Below are 15375 nucleotides of genomic sequence, written 5' to 3'. Positions count from 1 at the left end.
CATGGTCACATCATTTATAGTTTATCAACTCTTGGAAGGTAACAGTTATTTTACCATGGCCCAGTTTGCAAGCCTTGGCTTGCATTATTCAAATGTTCACTTCAGCAAAGTATCAACTTTAGGATAGGAGATTGCAATATTTAGTGATGTTGTTCAGTCTACAATGTAGGCGTAAAAACCCTGCTTATAGAAATCCTGAAAAGTGATCTATTAAAACCCTCTTGGTGCATATGATCAGCGTAGAGGTTCATTATACCTGTCATCATTCTGCTACAATCAGTACTTATAGATAAACCCAGGTAAATCTTAAACTAAAATATATAATTGACGCACCACTGACAAAGCATTTGGCCAAAGGAGTATACATGCTTTTTGTAAGTTATTATAGTGTGGTTACTTATATTTTAATTAAGAAATGTTTGCATTAAGATTATAAGGTCTACTGATACGTTATACAATTATGAAAGTAACATTGCTATGATGTTGAACATGTAAATACGCTATGCTCATTGTATTTATATACTCTCTTCTCACGTCTGTTGGTATTGATCCCCTGGATCATCAGTCTTTATGTGCCCTGCCATGTAAAATGCTTTACAATTTTATGTTAGTCAATGAAAGTATATATATATATATATATATATATAAAAAAGAATGTGAAAGTAAAATTAACTCAACAGTATAGAGTTATTTTATTGACCATATAACATCCAAACTACTGTAGTTGCCAATTGGTTGCAGATGATACTTTCCTCTTAATGATATACTATTTGTAACTAATGAGGAAAACCAATCCAATTTATCCATACGAGGAGTGTGCAATAAATTTCCAGATGTGCAGTGCATAGGTAGAGATTACAGTACACAACCAGACAGTCAGATTGTGTCTACTCTGAGTAAAGTTTTTGTAAAATGTTAAGGCACAGAACCATATATAAGCAGCAGTGTACACCGAAGAAGTCAGCATGTTCACTTCCTTCACAAACCGGTTATGCAGCTCAACAGAGGCCACTGGAGAGCCATGATCTTCAATGACAACAAGAGTGCTCTGCGAGAGCAGGAGGGTTTTTTGGTTGACTGCAAGTGCTTTTGGGGAGGAAGCACTGTCCCAAACCATTGTGAGTGGTTTGCAGAATTTCAGTGCGGGAGATGGTCCCTGGAAGATGAGGAGCACTGCGGCTAACCTGTGTCCACCGTCATCGATGACAATGTTGCTGCCGCGTGGGCCATAGTTGAGGTGGGCACCAGGGTGACCATGGCTCAATTAGAGAAGGACCTAGGTATTTAATTGGGATCCATATACTTGATAAAGCTTGGCATAATCAAGGTTTCTGCATGCTGGCTGCCCCATCAGCTGACTCAAGAGCAGTAGGAGGCTCTCAGGTGACTTGGTGCCACCACATGCTGGCCAGGTTTAATGGCGGTTGCTGAAGTCTGTCTGGGAGATTATCAGTATCGATGAATCCTGGACCTACAGTTTTGACCCCGAGACCAAACAACAGTGGACCCTAGTTGAAGGTGCGCTGCCACAGAAGTTCTGATGTGAACGCAGCGTGGTCAAGCAGATGGTGGCTGTTTTCGTGGCCAAGATTGTTCATGTAGTTACCATACCAGTTGTGCTCCAGTGCACCATCACTGGGGACTGGTATACTAACCAATGCCTGCCGCAAATGCTGGAAGCTCTTTCATTGTCCAAGAACTCATGCTCATGGTGCCCTTTTCCATCGTGACAATGTACCTGCCCACAAGTTCAGGAAAGTGGTACATTTTCTTGCCCATGAAGGCATCTAGGAGCTTGGTCATCCACTGAATAGTCCAGACTTTGGCCCTGTGCGATATCTTTGTGTCCTATAAATCAAGCGCAATATGCATGGGATTTATTTTGAATCACTGGAAGATGCAGTGGAGACCTTCATCCAGCATGTATCTGCTTCACACTGATCCAGCTGTTTCACCAAGATGTTTGAGCGCATGCAACTTTGCATAGACTCCTCTGGGGAATACATTGAAAAAATGTTATGTTCACTTTTGTTGTAAATATAATATTTTTTGTGCATCCAGAAACTTATTGCACAACCCTCGTACAGTACAAGCACTTAATAAATAAATATACATTTATTTTTTGCACTGTGTGATATGTAAATGTTAATATGAAAATTGCCTTTGAAATAATAATATTGTGAGAAACCATTTATGATTAATTGGTGATGTTGTTTCCTTGAAAACGAATCTTTCCTTGAATAAGGATAATGTATAATTATTCATGTTTGGGACAACTCTCCTTGGGGTATGTTTAATAAGGTGTGGGCTTATAGAAGTGGAGATGTTGCCCATAGCAAGCTATCAGATTTTAGCTTTTATTTTCTAGAAGGTGCTAGATAATGATAAGTACAGTAGAAGCTGATTGCTTGCTATGGGCAACATCTCCACTTCTATAAACCCGAACCTTAGTAAATATACCCCAATACATCTCTGGAGGAACAAGAGGAAAAGGTAATCTGCTAACACAGATGGATTCAACCATAACTTTTGTCATAGGCAAACGCAGGGGTGGTTTCTGGTTGCACAGAAACCCCCCTCCTCTTGGCAAGTGGCTTATGAATTATGACAATAATAGCAATGGTACAGTATATAGTACGATTACTAGAGCTGCCGCCACATCATGCAGTTTAAAGGACACATGCCCAGTTTGCTGCATTCTCAGTCAGTGTTCTGGACCAGAGAGTAACTACCAGGAAGAAGAGACAGGAGCCTTGCCATGAGGTGGGAGAATGTGTGCTTAGAAAATACAGTTCTGTCTCCTATTGGTTCTATTATGTTTGTGTATTTATTTATTATGGTATGTTTAACCTTTCCTCACCATTTATTTATATTATTTAAATATGTTTGATACAGCCTATACTATAGACCATCTATAGTGTTAAATATTAATACTGTATGCAATACAGTATCCAGTGTATATATAAACCATTGTTTACATTTATGTCCAGAGCTATTACTAGGTTCTTCTGCCACTCCCCCAGACTCCCGCACTTGATCCAATGTTCCGCAGAGTAGGAGATTGTGGACTATGGGGCCAATTCAGTAAGGTTAGCAAACTCTGCCAATCAGCAGAATTTGCTAACCATTAGCATGCATGCTGGGGGCCCCAGTGCTGGGCAAGGCCGTCCAACATACTGACTGGCGCCTCCCCCTCTGCTTCAAGCAGAAATTGCGAACACCACGCCATTTCTGCTTGTTAGCAGGAATTAAGGATGACTCCTGCTGGCGCAGCTTAGCTGCGGCCGCAGGAGTCCCGGCACCATTTTTTCTGTTGCAGCAGCTGCGTGTGATGTCACGCAGCCGTTGCGGATGCACCCCCGACACGCCCCCGTTTGCGCGTACCAGCCCACCGTTTGGGCTGGCACGCCCCCGCAATACTCCGTTTCTAACCAGAAAACAGCGTTGCCGTCCCCCTCCCGCCCCGCGACCGCCTCTGCCTGATTGACAGGCAGAGGCGATCGTATTTTCTGCGGACCCCCGCAGAAAATGTGGGTGCATGCGCAGTAGGGCCTGCTGCACATGCGCCCGCTGCCCCTCAGCAAAAATTCCGGACGAATCGCTACTTGCGATTCATACTGAATTTGCCCCAGTATTTAGAACCCCCCCTCTGGAAATCCTGTGTGTGCCACTGATTGCCAATATTCTATTCATAACAACACGTGTATGCACTTGGTGTATATTGCTGACCTTTTGCCTTGCTCATTTTCCATAATTTTTCTAAGCTGATTATGTGACTTAGGGGAACATTTACTAAGCAGTGATAAGAACGGAGAAGTGAGCCAGTAGAGAAATTTCCCCATCAACCAATCAGCAGCTCTGAATCATTTTATAGTGTAACCCTACCTCTCTGTTGGCGTGCCTCCACCCAAGCAGATACACCCTGGCTTGCTTGGGAAAGCCATCCCGTATTAGGGTATTGGGTGTCGGTAGTTATAAGTACTCTTACATCAGTAGTAGGGGTAAAGGTAGTATTGGCCAGGGGATGGGGGCTCCTGACCTTATTAAGCCAGTGAATTCATCTCGTTTCTGTTCCCTTTGTATTTTCCAGAACTATCCTGATAATAATTCCCGGATACCTAAGACTAGCCATAACAGGTAAGTGGTTTATTTATAATATATACAGACAATCGAACATTGTTCAATGGTGCCTGCAATGTATACACTACACCCACACTTTTCTAAAATAATAAAAGTATATAAACCTATTTCACAATATCAGTGCATGCAATACAAAAATGGAACCAGTTATACCAAAAAATTGGTAGAATGAATAAACAATATGCCTCCCAGAGTCACATCAGTCTGACTTGAGATAGGTACTAATAGACTATTATCTCTTTATACAGAATGTAAATGTCACGTTGGTGCACAGTTGGGGCCCGTAGTAATGGCTAGGCGTAGGTACTAGCAGGTAAATGGTCCCTGGTGTTAGCTCCAGTGGAGGGACCCAGGTTAATGTTGATGACACCGGGGTCGCCAGTCACTCTATCTTTCTACAGTTATCAGACTAAATACACTTGTATCCGGTTGGGGAAGAAGTGGCCGCTGTGAACTTAAAGCTCTTGAATGGTGCATACCCGGGTTTGTTAATACTGCATCTCCCTGAGTAGCTTTTGTGTCTTTCCTGTTACTGCTATTCAATTCCTGGGATTATCTAACTTAATTTAATCAAGTGCGGCTGTAACTTAGTATACTCAGAGCTGCAGGGTTAACTTCCTCTGGAGTCCTTACTCTTTGACTGTGGAGTGGATTTGAACTAGTTCACGGCTACTAATCAGCCTTCTCGCCACTATCCAAGATCCTCTGTTGTGGAGTCATAGAAAATTCCATGTACCCTATTGACCGTCACGCTGTGCAACTGATGCTATTCAAACTGGACCATTACCAGCGACTAATAGTTTGTCACCGTGGTCAACACGGGTTACATTAATACATATATATTCTGCAGATATGTTTGTCTCTTGTGAAGACTGCGTAATATTTCTCTAAGTTATTTCTTATCCGTACTTTCGGCCCTTCCTACGTATTTAACACAGTAGTCAGTATGGATGCCTCATATACCGGGAGGTATAAACCAGATTCAGCAAGGCCAGATATTGGTCACTCAGTCGCAAAGGGTATATGTAGCTCCGGCGCTGTGCGGACATGTACTCTTTTTCTAATCCTGAGGGGACAAGTTTCCTATGCTGACATTAGGACACAGTACATCTGCCAATCTTGTTACCGCGGCTGTATTTGGATTTCTAATGAGAGCAGATCCCTGACTGCAGAGCAGAAAGTTGTGTGCTGAAGTGCAACCTTCTTTCTCTATCAGTCTGTCAACTACAGCTGTCTTTGGGCTGCTATACAAGGGTGTTTGTGTCAGTGCTTTATTTGAATGTGTCCTTACTGGATGAGGTAGAGTTCAACACAGTGGTGCAGTGGTATGGTATAGTTCAGGGACTTGTGGTGAGCTAAATGGCTCAGCAGGCACTGGCTAGCACCAGAGCCAGATTTAAATGCAATATATGAGCCAAAGGGTACATGTGGGCATTATACACAGGTGCAGCAGTATAAACTTCTGGAAATTTGGTGAGTTTTGTCGAAGTCAACAATATTACATAGAAAGAACATACAAACTCTACACACATATAAGTCGCTGGACTTGCAAATACGCACAGCGAGCACAGCAATATTTGGTAACACACGCATTTACACGGACATGCCACAGAGATGGATTCGACACTTATTTCATACAGTACATAATTATAACAATATCAAGCACCAGACATTATAATGATTTAAAATTATATAATGAAGTAATGTCATGTATGTGTATTATTTGAATTAAGCAAGATAGACCTGTCATATTTACTATTAGAGCAACCAGATCAATGTGTAGATTCATTTGATACTTGTTATTAAGTTGTAGGACATTGCAACAAGGAGCTATGATTAACTGTATGAAATCTAAAATCACTCTTATTATGATAGTGGACAGGAAGCTCATGCCAGCCCCTTTTGATGTCTTCAAGGTTGAACCTGTTTAGCATACAAATAAACTAGTGACTCATCATGAATGAGAAAGTTCCCTCCCCCAAAACTAGATAACACATTGCAGAGACACACAGTTCTCAGTTGCTGTTTTGTATCAGACGATGATGGAGTTGCTGCCAGATCAGTTCCTGTATTTATTTGCTGAGAGAGAGAGAGATATTAAGAGGAGGATGCATTGAAAGATATGGTAATTGTACCGCTGGCCTGTAACTGTACGTAGCTGTATGTATGTATGTATGTATGTATGTATTAACTGCTTACTGTATGAGTTGTAACCATGTAACTATAGGTATACTGTACATTGTAATATATTTAATCCATATCCTGTTAATAACAAATATATACATCAATGAGCTTTGGAACTCAGATAATGTGTGGGTGTATTGTTTCCTCTTATGGGATGCAGTGTTTTGCTATGTACAGCGCACATTCATGGCACATGGTAATAAGAGGTGCAGGCGTTTACAATATATATTAGAGCGGGCATTTTAAATATTTGTTAGAAAGCAATTTGGTATTTACAGATGAGGCCTCTTACGGGATATCATGGTCTTAATGATGCACTGTACATTATAAACGCGACGCTGTGGTCGATCAGCTTATGGTGGACGCATCTTGAAGCTGAGACAATCATATCCGTGTGTTCTGTTGTGTTATCAGTAAGCCAATGATATGAAAATTCAAGGGACAATGTGTTTCTCATAATATTTAAGATGCTAAAATGTATTTTTATTGTTGCAAAACAAAGTTCAAATAAGTCATATTGTGTTTGATTCAGATTGGATTGTTTATCTGTTAAGTAGATTTAAAAGTACATTTAAAAGTTGCTGCATAGCCTTGATATAGTTTTTTTTTTTAAACTCAGGCCTAAAGCACTTTAACTTCTGGTGCTTGTATAATGTGTGATTTCTTTGTGATTTCTCTGTCCTCCATTTTGGACTAACCACATGGCCTGTCCACCATCTTGTGTAAACCTCATGGATGTGGAAGGGGGAAGAGCAGTGGCCATTTTAGGAAGGTCACTTTCTAAATAGCTGATTTTCAGTCTGCTCAGAACAATCAGTTTCCCTTGTCACATCAAGCACCATTTATGAGTTACCAATGCATTTATTTAACCCATGCCATAGTCATTTACAAATAGGTTCAATTGTGCCTAGTGAGAGTAAATGGTGAGATAAATGCTTGGCTTGGTGTAAGAAATTGCACCCCAAAAAAAAAATACTTTTTTTTTCTTCTTCTTCTTCTTTCCCAGGATTTAGTTAACTCTCTGTTTGCTATAGGATAGCCATTGAAATGCAAATTAACCTGTGTAACTGCTTTTTTTTTTAGCAGTGAAAAGCAAATAACTTTGATATGCAAATAAGAGGTAAAGTGTCTCATAGGAGACCAGTGAATGGTACATATATATATATATATATATATATATATATATATATATAATATTATTATAATTATGTGTATATTTATATCAGTGTATGTTCTGCAAGATAGCTATCAAATCTGAATCATATCATTTAAATTATTGATTATTGCTAGATTCATTTAGATCTGTGTGAAACCGGATACATTTGTTGCTATATAGTTAAAACTGAAATAACAGTGTTTAAGTAAAGTAAATATAAAGCACAACATGCAAGTCTGGCCCGGTCGTTAAAGGTTTATACAGAAAAAAAACTGGGTGTTGTGTTAAGTGAGCGATTATAGTTAGTATTGCTCACAGAGACTGTGTGGTTTGTTGAATTGCGTACGCACATTGGTACACGTGGTACGGAACGTAAGGACAGAGTACAAAAACGTGCACATGGCGCAATGCCGCACACGTGGCATAGGGGTACGCACAGTTGCGTAATTACGCAAGCTTACGTAGGGTTGTGTGCGCATAATAAAACCACACAATATTTGTTCAATTAAGGTGGGATAGTAGCCATGCTACAATAGCACAAAACTACCCAGTTTCTAAAGCAGATTAGTATAAAACTTTTGTTTAAACTGTATTGCCTCTGGGGGTAAAGCTGCCAATCAGAATGAGTGAAAATTTTCTGTACAGAAAAACAAAGCGTATTTGAGTGAGTGAAAGCGGAGTGAGTGGAGCTGAACCCAGGAACTAAGTGGTCTAAGTGGTCTAAGTGGCTGGAGTGGTAACACTGAGTTAGTAGAGGCCCGGTGGCGTAGGGTTCGCTACCTTGTGTGATTAGAACTAAGTGGTCTTAGTGGTCTTAGTGATCCCATACAACTAAGTGGTCTGGAGTGGTCTAGGCTAAGTGGTCTACAGCAATCGTAGGGCATATAGATAACTAGTATCTATAGGCTGTGCTATTGCATCGCATGTCCGTGTGTTCTGCACAGCACAACGTGATACCATTGTGTCATATGCGCTGTGGAAAAGCATACGCAGACGTGATTGTTTAGACAAAAGGGGTTTTTCTTTGATAACGTCGGGAAATCTCCCTGGTGGGCTTCACTGGAAAGGGTGAAGGATAGTTATCTAATTTCTCTGTTTTTCACCCTACAAACAATTCCAGTTGAAAGATATCGAAAAGGAATTTTTCGCTGCCTCTCTCAGGAAAATATTCCAACATAACTTCCACCGAAATAAATTACGGTGCTGTAAGGTCTGATAGGAGCCCTAAGTTGGGTACATCGCCTTCGCTATCGACAGTGTATGGTAGTACCGGCCAACGTGGGCGATAGTGAGTGGAAGGCGCTCGGAGATACTTCCACCATCTACTTACATTGAGTATTTTGGTGTTTGTGGGAATTTTTTTAGTTATTAAAAAGACCCACAAATATGGGAGCCAGTTGCTCAAGTGAGAGACGTTTGTGCAGGGTTCAGGCAGAAGAGTTAGGACCGAGAAGGTCAGAATTGCGGCCAAAAGGGTCAGCAAGGTTTATCATGTGTGAAAAATATGGTTCACACATGGAAGTTTTATGACGAATGAGTATGTATGACTGACAACAATAGGGTACCATTCCCTAGGGTGGGCAGCTTTGAACCAGAGGTATTGCAGAACTTAAGGATAAGGATATGTCTGATAAAATCCCAAAAACAAAGAGTCAGACATACAAATTGTTTAAACCTGTGGCAGCAAGAGGGTTTGGTGAGTTTGATCCTAAGGTATTGCAGGTGGTATGTCTAACCAAAGTCATATAAGACAAGAATGGAAATATAAGAACTATTTGAACTTGTAGCAACAATAAACAAGTAGAAAGAAAAAAAGAGAATGCAAGTACACCGCCATATGTAGATGTGGAAGCAGTTACGACCAGCATACAAACTATAGAAAATAATAAAAATATGAAAAATATGACTGTAACCTATATATGTACTAATAAATGTTGAAGTTTTATTTAGGAGAAGGTGACCTGATTGTTTTCAGCCATTTCTCATGCACCCAGGGAAGTATCCAACCGGTAAAAGAAGTAGCCTGCGGGGGAAGTGGCTGAGACCAGTGGAACAGGTAAGTATGGTATCATTTGTGTACATATATAGTAAAACCCAAAAATAAAAAAAATTAAGAAAGTAACATCAGAAATTGAGAAAAACCTGTCCGCACATTAGTATTTGTCAGTAGGAAAGCGGACAGAGACAGGGTAAACCCCGAGTATTTCTTTCAGTTACCATATAAGAAGTATTCATTCCTAGTAATGCCCCTAGTCAAGATGAGCTCGGAAATGTTTGTTGGACCATGTACAGACCCTTAATACGGGATGAGAAGGATTGAATGAATAGTTCGCATGACCTAGAAGCTTGTTAAACTTTTTTTTTTTTTTTTTTTGGTCTTTTGCAGTAACAGAAAACTCTCCATCTGGATAAGATCACTGGTAAACACTAATTCTGCAAATGGGAGGTGGCTGTCTCTGTGCTAATGGACGGGCTCAATAAGGCATTGAGGGTCAGGGTACAGACTTCTTTGCAAAATTGGGAAGGGGTCACAGTAGCTAATCTTAGATAGTGTGCTATTGAACAGCACAAGAATAGTGCTAGGCACAGAGAACAACAGGTGGAGAGGTTGAGGACGGTAAGTATACTAGCACATACAGGAAAGACCCATCAGTCCAAACCCCAGATCACTAATGGTCAATAATATGTTACACTTGTAGGAAGGAAGGGCATTTTGCCAGAGATTGTAGGAGTAGTAGAACACATAGTCAATATAGACCCCCTAGACAGAAAACACAAGCCACATTATTAAACACATAGATGGGACCAAGGGACATATAGTAAGGAATCATAAGCTATATAGAAAACACAGATTCGGGCAATGGGAGTAACAGGAACGGTGCAAAAATACCCTTTGAGTAGACCTGCAGAGATTACGATAGGGCCCTTGCAAACCAAACATTCTTTTCTGCTGGCTGCATCGGCTCCGACTAATCTACTCGGCAGAGACTTATTGTGTAAAATGCGGTGTGTCATATATTGTACTCCTGAGGGTGTCTTCTTGGATATACCTGAGAACCATGCTCAAGAAGTACAAGTACTAGACACCCCTCAAAGGCTAATGTCGCATTCTACTGTTCTAGATGCATGTCCATCACAGGTAGAGGAAATTATCTCACAGATACCGGGTTCCCTATGAACTTAGGATGGACAGGACACTGGATTGGTGGCTGGGATAGTCCCAATAGCGATACGATAAACACAGAATTTTTTAAGGGGAAGTAAACCAAGTAGAGAATCACTTCCCCGTAGTGCCCAATCCAGTTGTCAAATTTTTATAAAATCTTCACCTCTACAAACTCATCTGCCACCAACCTCTATTCTGTTTCTCTACAGTTTCCTCTTCATCTTTTGCATTCACACAGGGTGGTACAATACATGGACCCAAGTACAGTTCAAACTCCAAATGCCTAGGTCCTTCAGAGTTCTGCCCAAACCCAGTATCTCTCAACAGCACGATAACACCAGTATTACTGCAGTGTTCCTTGTGATGCACAAAGGGTGGAGAATGGGAATACTGGTGAAGGGAAATTTTGTATAGACACTGATATGCCTGTTGGTGAATGGCAAACCTGACATTTTCTTTTTCATTTTCTTCTTCCTTCTCTCCTCTAGAGATGTTTCTTTTTTTTTTTTTTTTTTTTAGTTATGCTCATGGTACTCTACATTGCAAACACACGATAGTAAATTAAAATGAAAAATTTGTGTTCCCTACAGGAAAAGGCAGTCTGGAGGACAAGGGGGTATGGTCAGGAGTCCTCAGGACTGTGGACAGGTGGACACGGTAAGCCAGTAGCCCCCAGAGCATACCTTCCAAGTCTAGCTGAGGTGGCACATGGTCTGACTCATCTAGGCAAAGAGGGTATGTGCAAGCTGATGAGAGCCTACTGGTGTGCGCCAGGATTCTATTCTCATGCAGGTAAGAGAGCAATGACCTGTCTTACTTGCTTGAAGAAGAATATTGGTAAGGCAATACCAACAGAGCCATCCCATATCCCTCCTGCAGACGGATCTTTTCAGTAAATACAAATCGACTTCGTACAGTTAACAACCTTTAGGAATTATTGTTATGTATTGGTGTGCATTGATGTTTTCTCAAACTGGGTAGAGGCATTTCCTGCCGCCACAGATGCTGCTGTGTTTACCGCAAAGAAAAATTGCGCAGAAATTTGTGGTAGATAATGGTACCTCTAGAAGTAGGAGCAAAGCTTTAAATTGTACTATTGTGATCATAGATACTGCCACTAAAATTATGTAGCATCAGGAACCACTCCCAGATCTTCACTTAACGAATCACCCTCTTCGAAATTTGTTTTTGTTTTTGTTTTGGTATTTGTGTCTTTTTGGGTTGTTTTTGGAAGATAACCTCATGTCATGATTGATCCGCACAATGACCAATGAGGTGACAGTACAGTACCTTATTGAGATGAGCCAGCATTTGAGAACTTGACAAAAGAACTTGAAACTGTTGATTGCTGGTATGCCAAATACTAACTGTCTTGATTGTGAACCAAGAGACTGTGTGATTGTTCTTACGCTCAGGTTGCCTAATAGACAGGTGGGAAGGACCATACCAAGTTTTGTTGACAGCAGTATCCCAGTGAAAGTAGCCGAGAGAGAGACTTGGGTCCACGATTCCCATTGCAGGAAAGTCGGTAGTCCGGAAGGAACTCGTAAATGGAGTGAGATCTCAAAAGTATCACCAGAGACTCTGTTCCATGAAGACTGAGAGGCGGCACTGTTGAACACTACCTGAGCGTACTAAAAGATTGCAGAAAGACCAGTCATTGTAATTGATTTGTTATGAACAAGAGTTATTTTGTTCTATTTCTCTTTTCTCTCTTTCCCGCTGACAAACATTTTTCTCATACGTCCTAGTGGATGCTGGGGACTCCGTAAGGACCATGGGGTATAGACGGATCCACAGGAGCTTGGGCACACTATAGAGACTTAAACTGGGTGTGAACTGGCTCCTCCCTCTATGCCCCTCCTCCAGACCTCAGTTAGACTTTGTGCCCAGGAGTGATGGGTCACACACTAGGGGAGCTCTCCTGAGTTTCTCTAAAAGACTTTATGTTAGGTTTTTTAATTTCAGGTATACCTGCTGGCTACAGGCTCCCTGCAGCGTGGGAGTGAGGGGAGAGAAGCAGACCTACTTCTTCTTAGTTCAAGGGCTCTGCTTCTCGGCTACTGGACACCATTAGCTCCAGAGGGTTCGATCACTTGGTGCGCCTAGCTGCTTGTTCCCGGAGCCACGCCGTCAACCCCCTCACAGAAGCCAGAAGAAAGAAGCCGGGTGAGTATGTGAAGAACAGAAGACTTCAGTGACGGCAGAAGACTTCAGTAACGGAGGTACAGCGGTCGCGCTGCGCTCCTTGTTCCCACACACCAACAGCACTCACAGGGTGCAGGGCGCTGGGGGGGGGGGAGCGCCCTGGGCTGCATATTACCGATTTCTTATTGAGGCTGGCATAAAAGCGTTTCAGTGCCTGGGCACCGTGTCTCATACCCCCGCCAGCATATTACAGCGCGCTGCGCGCCATTGATCCCCCGCCGCCGGCTCCCACGGGTGCAGGACGCTGGGGGGGGGAGCGCCCTGGGCAGCATTTTACAGTTCTTGGTTTCTGGGATGTGAGAGGTTACACTGGCGGTGCCGGGGCTCCGTGTCCCGGACCCCCGCCAGCATGTTGTAGCCCACTGCGCGCCATTTCTCCCCCGCCGCCGGCTCCCACGGGTGCAGGGCACTGGGGGGGGGGGGAGCTCCCTTGGCAACATATTACAGTTCTTTGTTGGGCTGTGTGAGGTTAAACTGGCGGTGCCAGGGCTCCGTGTCCCGGACCACCGCCAGCATGTCGTAGCGCACTGCGCGCCATTTCTCCCCCGCCGCCGGCTTCCATGGGTGCAGGGTCCCGGGGGGAAGGGGGGCGCCCTGGGCAGCTTATATATCTATATGGAGCAGTTTATATGTTTCTGTTGGGTTGTTTGTGGTCCCGGGCACCCCATACGAAACCCCGCCATTTGATAGCGGGGGCGCGTTGAGCGCCGGTGCTCCCACACGCCGAGGGTTTGTTTGGGTGCAGGGTGCACAGGGGGGAGTGCCCTGTGCGGCATTTGTCTCTTATGGTATATAGTGTCTTTACACTATATACGGTGCCAGACCGGCTTGTGTATATATATATGTATAATGTTTATATTATTTGAGCGGGCTTAAGCGCGCCGGGAAGGGGCGGAGCTTAGCCCTCACAGAGGAGTTAGCGCCATTTTTCTCCGGTCCCCGACAAGACTTACTGTATAGTAGGAAGGTGGGGGGGCACAGTGGTTTTTAATGTTATATGGGTGTCATATAGCATGATGTTTGATAATGGTCGCACAATCCTTGTTGTAATACATCAATTCACTGTTTCCCTGTTTGTACCCACTATTGGTTGGTCGACATATGTCGACAGGTGTGAGGGCTTTGTCACAAACTACTGTGGGGATAACTGTCGGCTTCGCCGGCGCTTGGCGGTACTTGATTCGGAAAATTAAGTATTAGCAAATTGGTGTTTGTGTGCTTACAACAGTAAACACGATAGGGGAGAGACAGTTGTTTGTGGATGCCCTGTCGGCATCAACGGTATTTCCTGGGTAAAAAAGTTATCAGGCGGTTATTGCCTTGTACCTGTATATATATATATATATATATCTGTATAGGTATATGTGGGGGTAGTGTTATCAAGATTGTATTTGTATGCTTCCCTCAGACCCCTCGGGGGTTCCAAGATTATTATTATTTTTTGCCCGCTTACTATTCCTTGCTGTCGACATTTACTAAGTTTCTGTCGACCATAACGTTCCTGGTAGATCCACATCGGGGGCAGGTCAGTACATGGTCATACACATTCACAACACATTACTGTCCCTAGGGACCTAACAGGTCCGGACAATCCACTTGCGTATAGGTTATAGCTATATGTATACATATGTAGATATAGGTTTATATATGCATGGTTAGGATATATGTGTTTTGTTGTGTATTACATGATGTATATCCATGAATGCTGAAATAATGGTATTCTTATCATGTGCTGGTCACTCTGTTGATTAAGCTCTAGATTGGCCGTGACGAGTTGGTTTTCGATCCTCTCAAGGAGTCCGAATATTATTCTCTTCCCGATGCGGTGAGAAAATTATGGCAGTCAACTCCTGGTCGACGAAGAGCCCGGTCGCAAAGGTTCATACACAGGAAGCTAAGTGAAAATGTATTTCTATACTTTGACCTTATTTGCACTGTATGCACTTGGGGGAGTGTTGTATTCTGGTAGGCATCCGATAGAATTACCCTACCCAGAGTGGGTAAGCTTGCCTATGTTGATTCTACCTTATAACATTGCAGCAGGCTGACACGTGTCAGCAGGAGGTGTGACCAGGAAAATGCTGAGAATATCTCCGAGTGATACTGGAGGGAGGTATACAGCTGTTTGGAGAGGCCTCAGTTCAGTCAATCTCAGCGGATACCACTGGTAAATCTAACTTCGTGAGTTAGTCTCCTTCACACCGGTTGGTGACGCATTCTTTTGTGGGATGCAGTCGTTTTAACCGGTTCGATACCGTTCTTTTTTTCCTTTTCTGTGCAGACAGTGGAAGGTGAAAAGGTAAGAGTTCGGCAGCCTTGTTAGGTTCGCAGAAGTGGATGTCGTTGTCTGTTTCCTCCACATCCACCACTGGTCGCTGAGTCTATCGGGCTGGTCCCCACTCCGGTGGGCACTCGTCTACTATTTTTCAGTTAGTCCAGGAATAGACTAGGACCTGTGGGTTATTTATAGAAGCCAAAGGGGAACATTCTGAGTTACGGTTGTTTCCCCTTACTGTTTTCC

This window comes from Pseudophryne corroboree, chromosome 7, assembly GCF_028390025.1.
Source record: "Pseudophryne corroboree isolate aPseCor3 chromosome 7, aPseCor3.hap2, whole genome shotgun sequence".
Taxonomy (NCBI): domain Eukaryota; kingdom Metazoa; phylum Chordata; class Amphibia; order Anura; family Myobatrachidae; genus Pseudophryne; species Pseudophryne corroboree.
The sequence above is the reverse complement of the archived record's forward strand: the minus strand, read 5'-3'. Positions refer to the sequence as shown.